The sequence below is a fragment of the Salmo trutta genome, unplaced genomic scaffold (genome assembly GCF_901001165.1).
Source record: "Salmo trutta unplaced genomic scaffold, fSalTru1.1, whole genome shotgun sequence".
Taxonomy (NCBI): domain Eukaryota; kingdom Metazoa; phylum Chordata; class Actinopteri; order Salmoniformes; family Salmonidae; genus Salmo; species Salmo trutta.
This window is the reverse complement of record NW_021823073.1, coordinates 2,645,222-2,654,798: the sequence shown is the minus strand read 5'-3', so window position 1 is coordinate 2,654,798 and position 9,577 is coordinate 2,645,222. Positions and strand designations below refer to the sequence as shown.

The window sequence follows — 9,577 nt, the reverse complement described above, 5'->3', positions numbered from 1 at the left end:
CCCCAGATCAGCACTAGGATCTAGTCCTCTCTAGTATTCACTATGATCTAAAAGGCTAAACTGACCCCAGATCAGCACTAGGATCTGGTCCTCTCTAGTATTCACTATGATCTAAAAGGCTAAACTGACCCCAGATCAGCACTAGGATCTGGTCCTCTCTAGTATTCACTATGATCTAAAAGGCTAACCTGATCCCAGATCAGCACTAGGATCTGGTCCTCTCTAGTATTCACTATGATCTAAAAGGATAAACTGACCCCAGATCAGCACTAGGATCTAGTCCTCTCTAGTATTCATTATGATCTAAAAGGCTAAACTGACCCCAGATCAGCACTAGGATCTGGTCCTCTCTAGTATTCATTATGATCTAAAAGGCTAAACTGACCCCAGATCAGCACTAGGATCTGGTCCTCTCTAGTATTCACTATGATCTAAAAGGCTAACCTGACCCCAGATCAGCACTAGGATCTGGTCCTCTCTAGTATTCACTATGATCTAAAAGGCTAACCTGATCCCAGATCAGCACTAGGATCTAGTCCTCTCTAGTATTCACTATGATCTAAAAGGCTAACCTGATCCCAGATCAGCACTAGGATCTGGTCCTCTCTAGTATTCACTATGATCTAAAAGGCTAAACTGACCCCAGATCAGCACTAGGATCTAGTCCTCTCTAGTATTCACTATGATCTAAAAGGCTAAACTGACCCCAGATCAGCACTAGGATCTAGTCCTCTCTAGTATTCACTATGATCTAAAAGGCTAACCTGACCCCAGATCAGCACTAGGATCTAGTCCTCTCTAGTATTCACTATGATCTAAAAGGCTAAACTGATCCCAGATCAGCACTAGGATCTGGTCCTCTCTAGTATTCACTATGATCTAAAAGGCTAAACTGACCCCAGATCAGCACTAGGATCTAGTCCTCTCTAGTATTCACTATGATCTAAAAGGCTAAACTGACCCCAGATCAGCACTAGGATCTGGTCCTCTCTAGTATTCACTATGATCTAAAAGGCTAAACTGACCCCAGATCAGCACTAGGATCTGGTCCTCTCTAGTATTCACTATGATCTAAAAGGCTAAACTGACCCCAGATCAGCACTAGGATCTGGTCCTCTCTAGTATTCACTATGATCTAAAAGGCTAACCTGATCCCAGATCAGCACTAGGATCTAGTCCTCTCTAGTATTCACTATGATCTAAAAGGCTAAACTGACCCCAGATCAGCACTAGGATCTGGTCCTCTCTAGTATTCACTATGATCTAAAAGGCTAAACTGACCCCAGATCAGCACTAGGATCTAGTCCTCTCTAGTATTCACTATGATCTAAAAGGCTAAACTGATCCCAGATCAGCACTAGGATCTGGTCCTCTCTAGTATTCACTATGATCTAAAAGGCTAAACTGACCCCAGATCAGCACTAGGATCTAGTCCTCTCTAGTATTCACTATGATCTAAAAGGCTAAACTGACCCCAGATCAGCACTAGGATCTAGTCCTCTCTAGTATTCACTATGATCTAAAAGGCTAAACTGACCCCAGATCAGCACTAGGATCTGGTCCTCTCTAGTATTCACTATGATCTAAAAGGCTAAACTGACCCCAGATCAGCACTAGGATCTGGTCCTCTCTAGTATTCACTATGATCTAAAAGGCTAAACTGACCCCAGATCAGCACTAGGATCTGGTCCTCTCTAGTATTCACTATGATCTAAAAGGCTAAACTGACCCCAGATCAGCACTAGGATCTGGTCCTCTCTAGTATTCACTATGATCTAAAAGGCTAAACTGACCCCAGATCAGCACTAGGATCTGGTCCTCTCTAGTATTCACTATGATCTAAAAGGCTAAACTGACCCCAGATCAGCACTAGGATCTGGTCCTCTCTAGTATTCACTATGATCTAAAAGGCTAAACTGACCCCAGATCAGCACTAGGATCTGGTCCTCTCTAGTATTCACTATGATCTAAAAGGCTAAACTGACCCCAGATCAGCACTAGGATCTGGTCCTCTCTAGTATTCACTATGATCTAAAAGGCTAAACTGACCCCAGATCAGCACTAGGATCTAGTCCTCTCTAGTATTCACTATGATCTAAAAGGCTAAACTGACCCCAGATCAGCACTAGGATCTGGTCCTCTCTAGTATTCACTATGATCTAAAAGGCTAAACTGACCCCAGATCAGCACTAGGATCTAGTCCTCTATAGTATTCACTATGATCTAAAAGGCTAAACTGATCCCAGATCAGCACTAGGATCTGGTCCTCTCTAGTATTCACTATGATCTAAAAGGCTAAACTGACCCCAGATCAGCACTAGGATCTAGTCCTCTCTAGTATTCACTATGATCTAAAAGGCTAAACTGACCCCAGATCAGCACTAGGATCTAGTCCTCTCTAGTATTCACTATGATCTAAAGGCTAAACTGACCCCAGATCAGCACTAGGATCTGGTCCTCTCTAGTATTCACTATGATCTAAAAGGCTAAACTGACCCCAGATCAGCACTAGGATCTGGTCCTCTCTAGTATTCACTATGATCTAAAAGGCTAAACTGACCCCAGATCAGCACTAGGATCTAGTCCTCTCTAGTATTCACTATGATCTAAAAGGCTAAACTGACCCCAGATCAGCACTAGGATCTGGTCCTCTCTAGTATTCACTATGATCTAAAAGGCTAAACTGACCCCAGATCAGCACTAGGATCTGGTCCTCTCTAGTATTCACTATGATCTAAAAGGCTAAACTGATCCCAGATCAGCACTAGGATCTGGTCCTCTCTAGTATTCACTATGATCTAAAAGGCTAAACTGACCCCAGATCAGCACTAGGATCTAGTCCTCTCTAGTATTCACTATGATCTAAAAGGCTAAACTGACCCCAGATCAGCACTAGGATCTAGTCCTCTCTAGTATTCACTATGATCTAAAAGGCTAAACTGACCCCAGATCAGCACTAGGATCTGGTCCTCTCTAGTATTCACTATGATCTAAAAGGCTAAACTGACCCCAGATCAGCACTAGGATCTGGTCCTCTCTAGTATTCACTATGATCTAAAAGGCTAAACTGACCCCAGATCAGCACTAGGATCTGGTCCTCTCTAGTATTCACTATGATCTAAAAGGCTAAACTGACCCCAGATCAGCACTAGGATCTGGTCCTCTCTAGTATTCACTATGATCTAAAAGGCTAAACTGACCCCAGATCAGCACTAGGATCTGGTCCTCTCTAGTATTCACTATGATCTAAAAGGCTAAACTGACCCCAGATCAGCACTAGGATCTAGTCCTCTCTAGTATTCACTATGATCTAAAAGGCTAAACTGACCCCAGATCAGCACTAGGATCTGGTCCTCTCTAGTATTCATTATGATCTAAAGGCTAAACTGACCCCAGATCAGCACTAGGATCTGGTCCTCTCTAGTATTCACTATGATCTAAAAGGCTAACCTGACCCCAGATCAGCACTAGGATCTGGTCCTCTCTAGTATTCACTATGATCTAAAAGGCTAACCTGATCCCAGATCAGCACTAGGATCTAGTCCTCTCTAGTATTCACTATGATCTAAAAGGCTAACCTGATCCCAGATCAGCACTAGGATCTGGTCCTCTCTAGTATTCACTATGATCTAAAAGGCTAAACTGACCCCAGATCAGCACTAGGATCTAGTCCTCTCTAGTATTCACTATGATCTAAAAGGCTAAACTGACCCCAGATCAGCACTAGGATCTAGTCCTCTCTAGTATTCACTATGATCTAAAAGGCTAACCTGACCCCAGATCAGCACTAGGATCTAGTCCTCTCTAGTATTCACTATGATCTAAAAGGCTAAACTGATCCCAGATCAGCACTAGGATCTGGTCCTCTCTAGTATTCACTATGATCTAAAAGGCTAAACTGACCCCAGATCAGCACTAGGATCTAGTCCTCTCTAGTATTCACTATGATCTAAAAGGCTAAACTGACCCCAGATCAGCACTAGGATCTGGTCCTCTCTAGTATTCACTATGATCTAAAAGGCTAAACTGACCCCAGATCAGCACTAGGATCTGGTCCTCTCTAGTATTCACTATGATCTAAAAGGCTAAACTGACCCCAGATCAGCACTAGGATCTGGTCCTCTCTAGTATTCACTATGATCTAAAAGGCTAAACTGACCCCAGATCAGCACTAGGATCTAGTCCTCTCTAGTATTCACTATGATCTAAAAGGCTAAACTGACCCCAGATCAGCACTAGGATCTGGTCCTCTCTAGTATTCACTATGATCTAAAAGGCTAAACTGACCCCAGATCAGCACTAGGATCTAGTCCTCTCTAGTATTCACTATGATCTAAAAGGCTAAACTGATCCCAGATCAGCACTAGGATCTGGTCCTCTCTAGTATTCACTATGATCTAAAAGGCTAAACTGACCCCAGATCAGCACTAGGATCTAGTCCTCTCTAGTATTCACTATGATCTAAAAGGCTAAACTGACCCCAGATCAGCACTAGGATCTAGTCCTCTCTAGTATTCACTATGATCTAAAAGGCTAAACTGACCCCAGATCAGCACTAGGATCTGGTCCTCTCTAGTATTCACTATGATCTAAAAGGCTAAACTGACCCCAGATCAGCACTAGGATCTGGTCCTCTCTAGTATTCACTATGATCTAAAAGGCTAAACTGACCCCAGATCAGCACTAGGATCTGGTCCTCTCTAGTATTCACTATGATCTAAAAGGCTAAACTGACCCCAGATCAGCACTAGGATCTGGTCCTCTCTAGTATTCACTATGATCTAAAAGGCTAAACTGACCCCAGATCAGCACTAGGATCTGGTCCTCTCTAGTATTCACTATGATCTAAAAGGCTAAACTGACCCCAGATCAGCACTAGGATCTGGTCCTCTCTAGTATTCACTATGATCTAAAAGGCTAAACTGACCCCAGATCAGCACTAGGATCTGGTCCTCTCTAGTATTCACTATGATCTAAAAGGCTAAACTGACCCCAGATCAGCACTAGGATCTGGTCCTCTCTAGTATTCACTATGATCTAAAAGGCTAAACTGACCCCAGATCAGCACTAGGATCTAGTCCTCTCTAGTATTCACTATGATCTAAAAGGCTAAACTGACCCCAGATCAGCACTAGGATCTGGTCCTCTCTAGTATTCACTATGATCTAAAAGGCTAAACTGACCCCAGATCAGCACTAGGATCTAGTCCTCTATAGTATTCACTATGATCTAAAAGGCTAAACTGATCCCAGATCAGCACTAGGATCTGGTCCTCTCTAGTATTCACTATGATCTAAAAGGCTAAACTGACCCCAGATCAGCACTAGGATCTAGTCCTCTCTAGTATTCACTATGATCTAAAAGGCTAAACTGACCCCAGATCAGCACTAGGATCTAGTCCTCTCTAGTATTCACTATGATCTAAAAGGCTAAACTGACCCCAGATCAGCACTAGGATCTGGTCCTCTCTAGTATTCACTATGATCTAAAAGGCTAAACTGACCCCAGATCAGCACTAGGATCTGGTCCTCTCTAGTATTCACTATGATCTAAAAGGCTAAACTGATCCCAGATCAGCACTAGGATCTAGTCCTCTCTAGTATTCACTATGATCTAAAAGGCTAAACTGACCCCAGATCAGCACTAGGATCTGGTCCTCTCTAGTATTCACTATGATCTAAAAGGCTAAACTGACCCCAGATCAGCACTAGGATCTGGTCCTCTCTAGTATTCACTATGATCTAAAAGGCTAAACTGATCCCAGATCAGCACTAGGATCTGGTCCTCTCTAGTATTCACTATGATCTAAAAGGCTAAACTGACCCCAGATCAGCACTAGGATCTAGTCCTCTCTAGTATTCACTATGATCTAAAAGGCTAAACTGACCCCAGATCAGCACTAGGATCTAGTCCTCTCTAGTATTCACTATGATCTAAAAGGCTAAACTGACCCCAGATCAGCACTAGGATCTGGTCCTCTCTAGTATTCACTATGATCTAAAAGGCTAAACTGACCCCAGATCAGCACTAGGATCTGGTCCTCTCTAGTATTCACTATGATCTAAAAGGCTAAACTGACCCCAGATCAGCACTAGGATCTGGTCCTCTCTAGTATTCACTATGATCTAAAAGGCTAAACTGACCCCAGATCAGCACTACGATCTGGTCCTCTCTAGTATTCACTATGATCTAAAAGGCTAAACTGACCCCAGATCAGCACTAGGATCTGGTCCTCTCTAGTATTCACTATGATCTAAAAGGCTAAACTGACCCCAGATCAGCACTAGGATCTAGTCCTCTCTAGTATTCACTATGATCTAAAAGGCTAAACTGACCCCAGATCAGCACTAGGATCTGGTCCTCTCTAGTATTCACTATGATCTAAAAGGCTAAACTGACCCCAGATCAGCACTAGGATCTAGTCCTCTCTAGTATTCACTATGATCTAAAAGGCTAAACTGACCCCAGATCAGCACTAGGATCTGGTCCTCTCTAGTATTCATTATGATCTAAAAGGCTAAACTGACCCCAGATCAGCACTAGGATCTGGTCCTCTCTAGTATTCACTATGATCTAAAAGGCTAAACTGACCCCAGATCAGCACTAGGATCTAGTCCTCTCTAGTATTCACTATGATCTAAAAGGCTAAACTGACCCCAGATCAGCACTAGGATCTGGTCCTCTCTAGTATTCACTATGATCTAAAAGGCTAAACTGATCCCAGATCAGCACTAGGATCTAGTCCTCTCTAGTATTCACTATGATCTAAAAGGCTAAACTGACCCCAGATCAGCACTAGGATCTGGTCCTCTCTAGTATTCACTATGATCTAAAAGGCTAAACTGACCCCAGATCAGCACTAGGATCTAGTCCTCTCTAGTATTCACTATGATCTAAAAGGCTAAACTGACCCCAGATCAGCACTAGGATCTAGTCCTCTCTAGTATTCACTATGATCTAAAGGCTAAACTGACCCCAGATCAGCACTAGGATCTGGTCCTCTCTAGTATTCACTATGATCTAAAAGGCTAAACTGATCCCAGATCAGCACTAGGATCTAGTCCTCTCTAGTATTCACTATGATCTAAAAGGCTAAACTGACCCCAGATCAGCACTAGGATCTGGTCCTCTCTAGTATTCACTATGATCTAAAAGGCTAAACTGACCCCAGATCAGCACTAGGATCTGGTCCTCTCTAGTATTCACTATGATCTAAAAGGCTAAACTGACCCCAGATCAGCACTAGGATCTAGTCCTCTCTAGTATTCACTATGATCTAAAAGGCTAAACTGACCCCAGATCAGCACTAGGATCTGGTCCTCTCTAGTATTCACTATGATCTAAAAGGCTAAACTGACCCCAGATCAGCACTAGGATCTAGTCCTCTCTAGTATTCACTATGATCTAAAAGGCTAAACTGATCCCAGATCAGCACTAGGATCTAGTCCTCTCTAGTATTCACTATGATCTAAAAGGCTAAACTGATCCCAGATCAGCACTAGGATCTGGTCCTCTCTAGTATTCACTATGATCTAAAAGGCTAAACTGACCCCAGATCAGCACTAGGATCTGGTCCTCTCTAGTATTCACTATGATCTAAAAGGCTAAACTGACCCCAGATCAGCACTAGGATCTGGTCCTCTCTAGTATTCACTATGATCTAAAAGGCTAAACTGACCCCAGATCAGCACTAGGATCTGGTCCTCTCTAGTATTCACTATGATCTAAAAGGCTAAACTGACCCCAGATCAGCACTAGGATCTGGTCCTCTCTAGTATTCACTATGATCTAAAAGGCTAAACTGACCCCAGATCAGCACTAGGATCTGGTCCTCTCTAGTATTCACTATGATCTAAAAGGCTAAACTGACCCCAGATCAGCACTAGGATCTGGTCCTCTCTAGTATTCACTATGATCTAAAAGGCTAAACTGACCCCAGATCAGCACTAGGATCTAGGTCCTCTCTAGTATTCACTATGATCTAAAGGCTAAACTGATCCCAGATCAGCACTAGGATCTAGTCCTCTCTAGTATTCACTATGATCTAAAAGGCTAAACTGACCCCAGATCAGCACTAGGATCTAGTCCTCTCTAGTATTCACTATGATCTAAAAGGCTAAACTGACCCCAGATCAGCACTAGGATCTAGTCCTCTCTAGTATTCACTATGATCTAAAAGGCTAAACTGACCCCAGATCAGCACTAGGATCTGGTCCTCTCTAGTATTCACTATGATCTAAAAGGCTAAACTGACCCCAGATCAGCACTAGGATCTGGTCCTCTCTAGTATTCACTATGATCTAAAAGGCTAAACTGACCCCAGATCAGCACTAGGATCTGGTCCTCTCTAGTATTCACTATGATCTAAAAGGCTAAACTGACCCCAGATCAGCACTAGGATCTGGTCCTCTCTAGTATTCACTATGATCTAAAAGGCTAAACTGACCCCAGATCAGCACTAGGATCTGGTCCTCTCTAGTATTCACTATGATCTAAAAGGCTAAACTGATCCCAGATCAGCACTAGGATCTAGTCCTCTCTAGTATTCACTATGATCTAAAGGCTAAACTGACCCCAGATCAGCACTAGGATCTGGTCCTCTCTAGTATTCACTATGATCTAAAAGGCTAAACTGACCCCAGATCAGCACTAGGATCTCGTCCTCTCTAGTATTCACTATGATCTAAAAGGCTAAACTGACCCCAGATCAGCACTAGGATCTGGTCCTCTCTAGTATTCACTATGATCTAAAAGGCTAAACTGACCCCAGATCAGCACTAGGATCTAGTCCTCTCTAGTATTCACTATGATCTAAAAGGCTAAACTGACCCCAGATCAGCACTAGGATCTGGTCCTCTCTAGTATTCACTATGATCTAAAAGGCTAAACTGACCCCAGATCAGCACTAGGATCTAGTCCTCTCTAGTATTCACTATGATCTAAAAGGCTAAACTGACCCCAGATCAGCACTAGGATCTGGTCCTCTCTAGTATTCACTATGATCTAAAAGGCTAAACTGACCCCAGATCAGCACTAGGATCTAGTCCTCTCTAGTATTCACTATGATCTAAAAGGCTAAACTGATCCCAGATCAGCACTAGGATCTGGTCCTCTCTAGTATTCACTATGATCTAAAAGGCTAAACTGACCCCAGATCAGCACTAGGATCTAGTCCTCTCTAGTATTCACTATGATCTAAAAGGCTAAACTGATCCCAGATCAGCACTAGGATCTAGTCCTCTCTAGTATTCACTATGATCTAAAAGGCTAAACTGATCCCAGATCAGCACTAGGATCTGGTCCTCTCTAGTATTCACTATGATCTAAAAGGCTAAACTGACCCCAGATCAGCACTAGGATCTAGTCCTCTCTAGTATTCACTATGATCTAAAAGGCTAACCTGATCCCAGATCAGCACTAGGATCAGGAGGAGAAAAATTGATTTATTTGAGAAGGACAAATCATAGATGTTATGCTGGGAGGTAGATGTTCAGTCTCCCCTGTCCTCAGCTTTTCTCCACAGAACAAAGAAACAGGATGCCACGTATAACCCCCCCCCCACCCTAGCTTGGGGTTG

General features: G+C 43.1%; 1 protein-coding gene across 1 annotated transcript in view; it reads left to right on the top strand.

Moving 5' to 3' along the window:
- The window catches only part of LOC115188708 (cilia- and flagella-associated protein 47-like), an 81,970-nt gene that overhangs the window by 57,507 nt on the left and 14,886 nt on the right, over nucleotides 1-9,577 (top strand). The window lies entirely within an intron of this gene.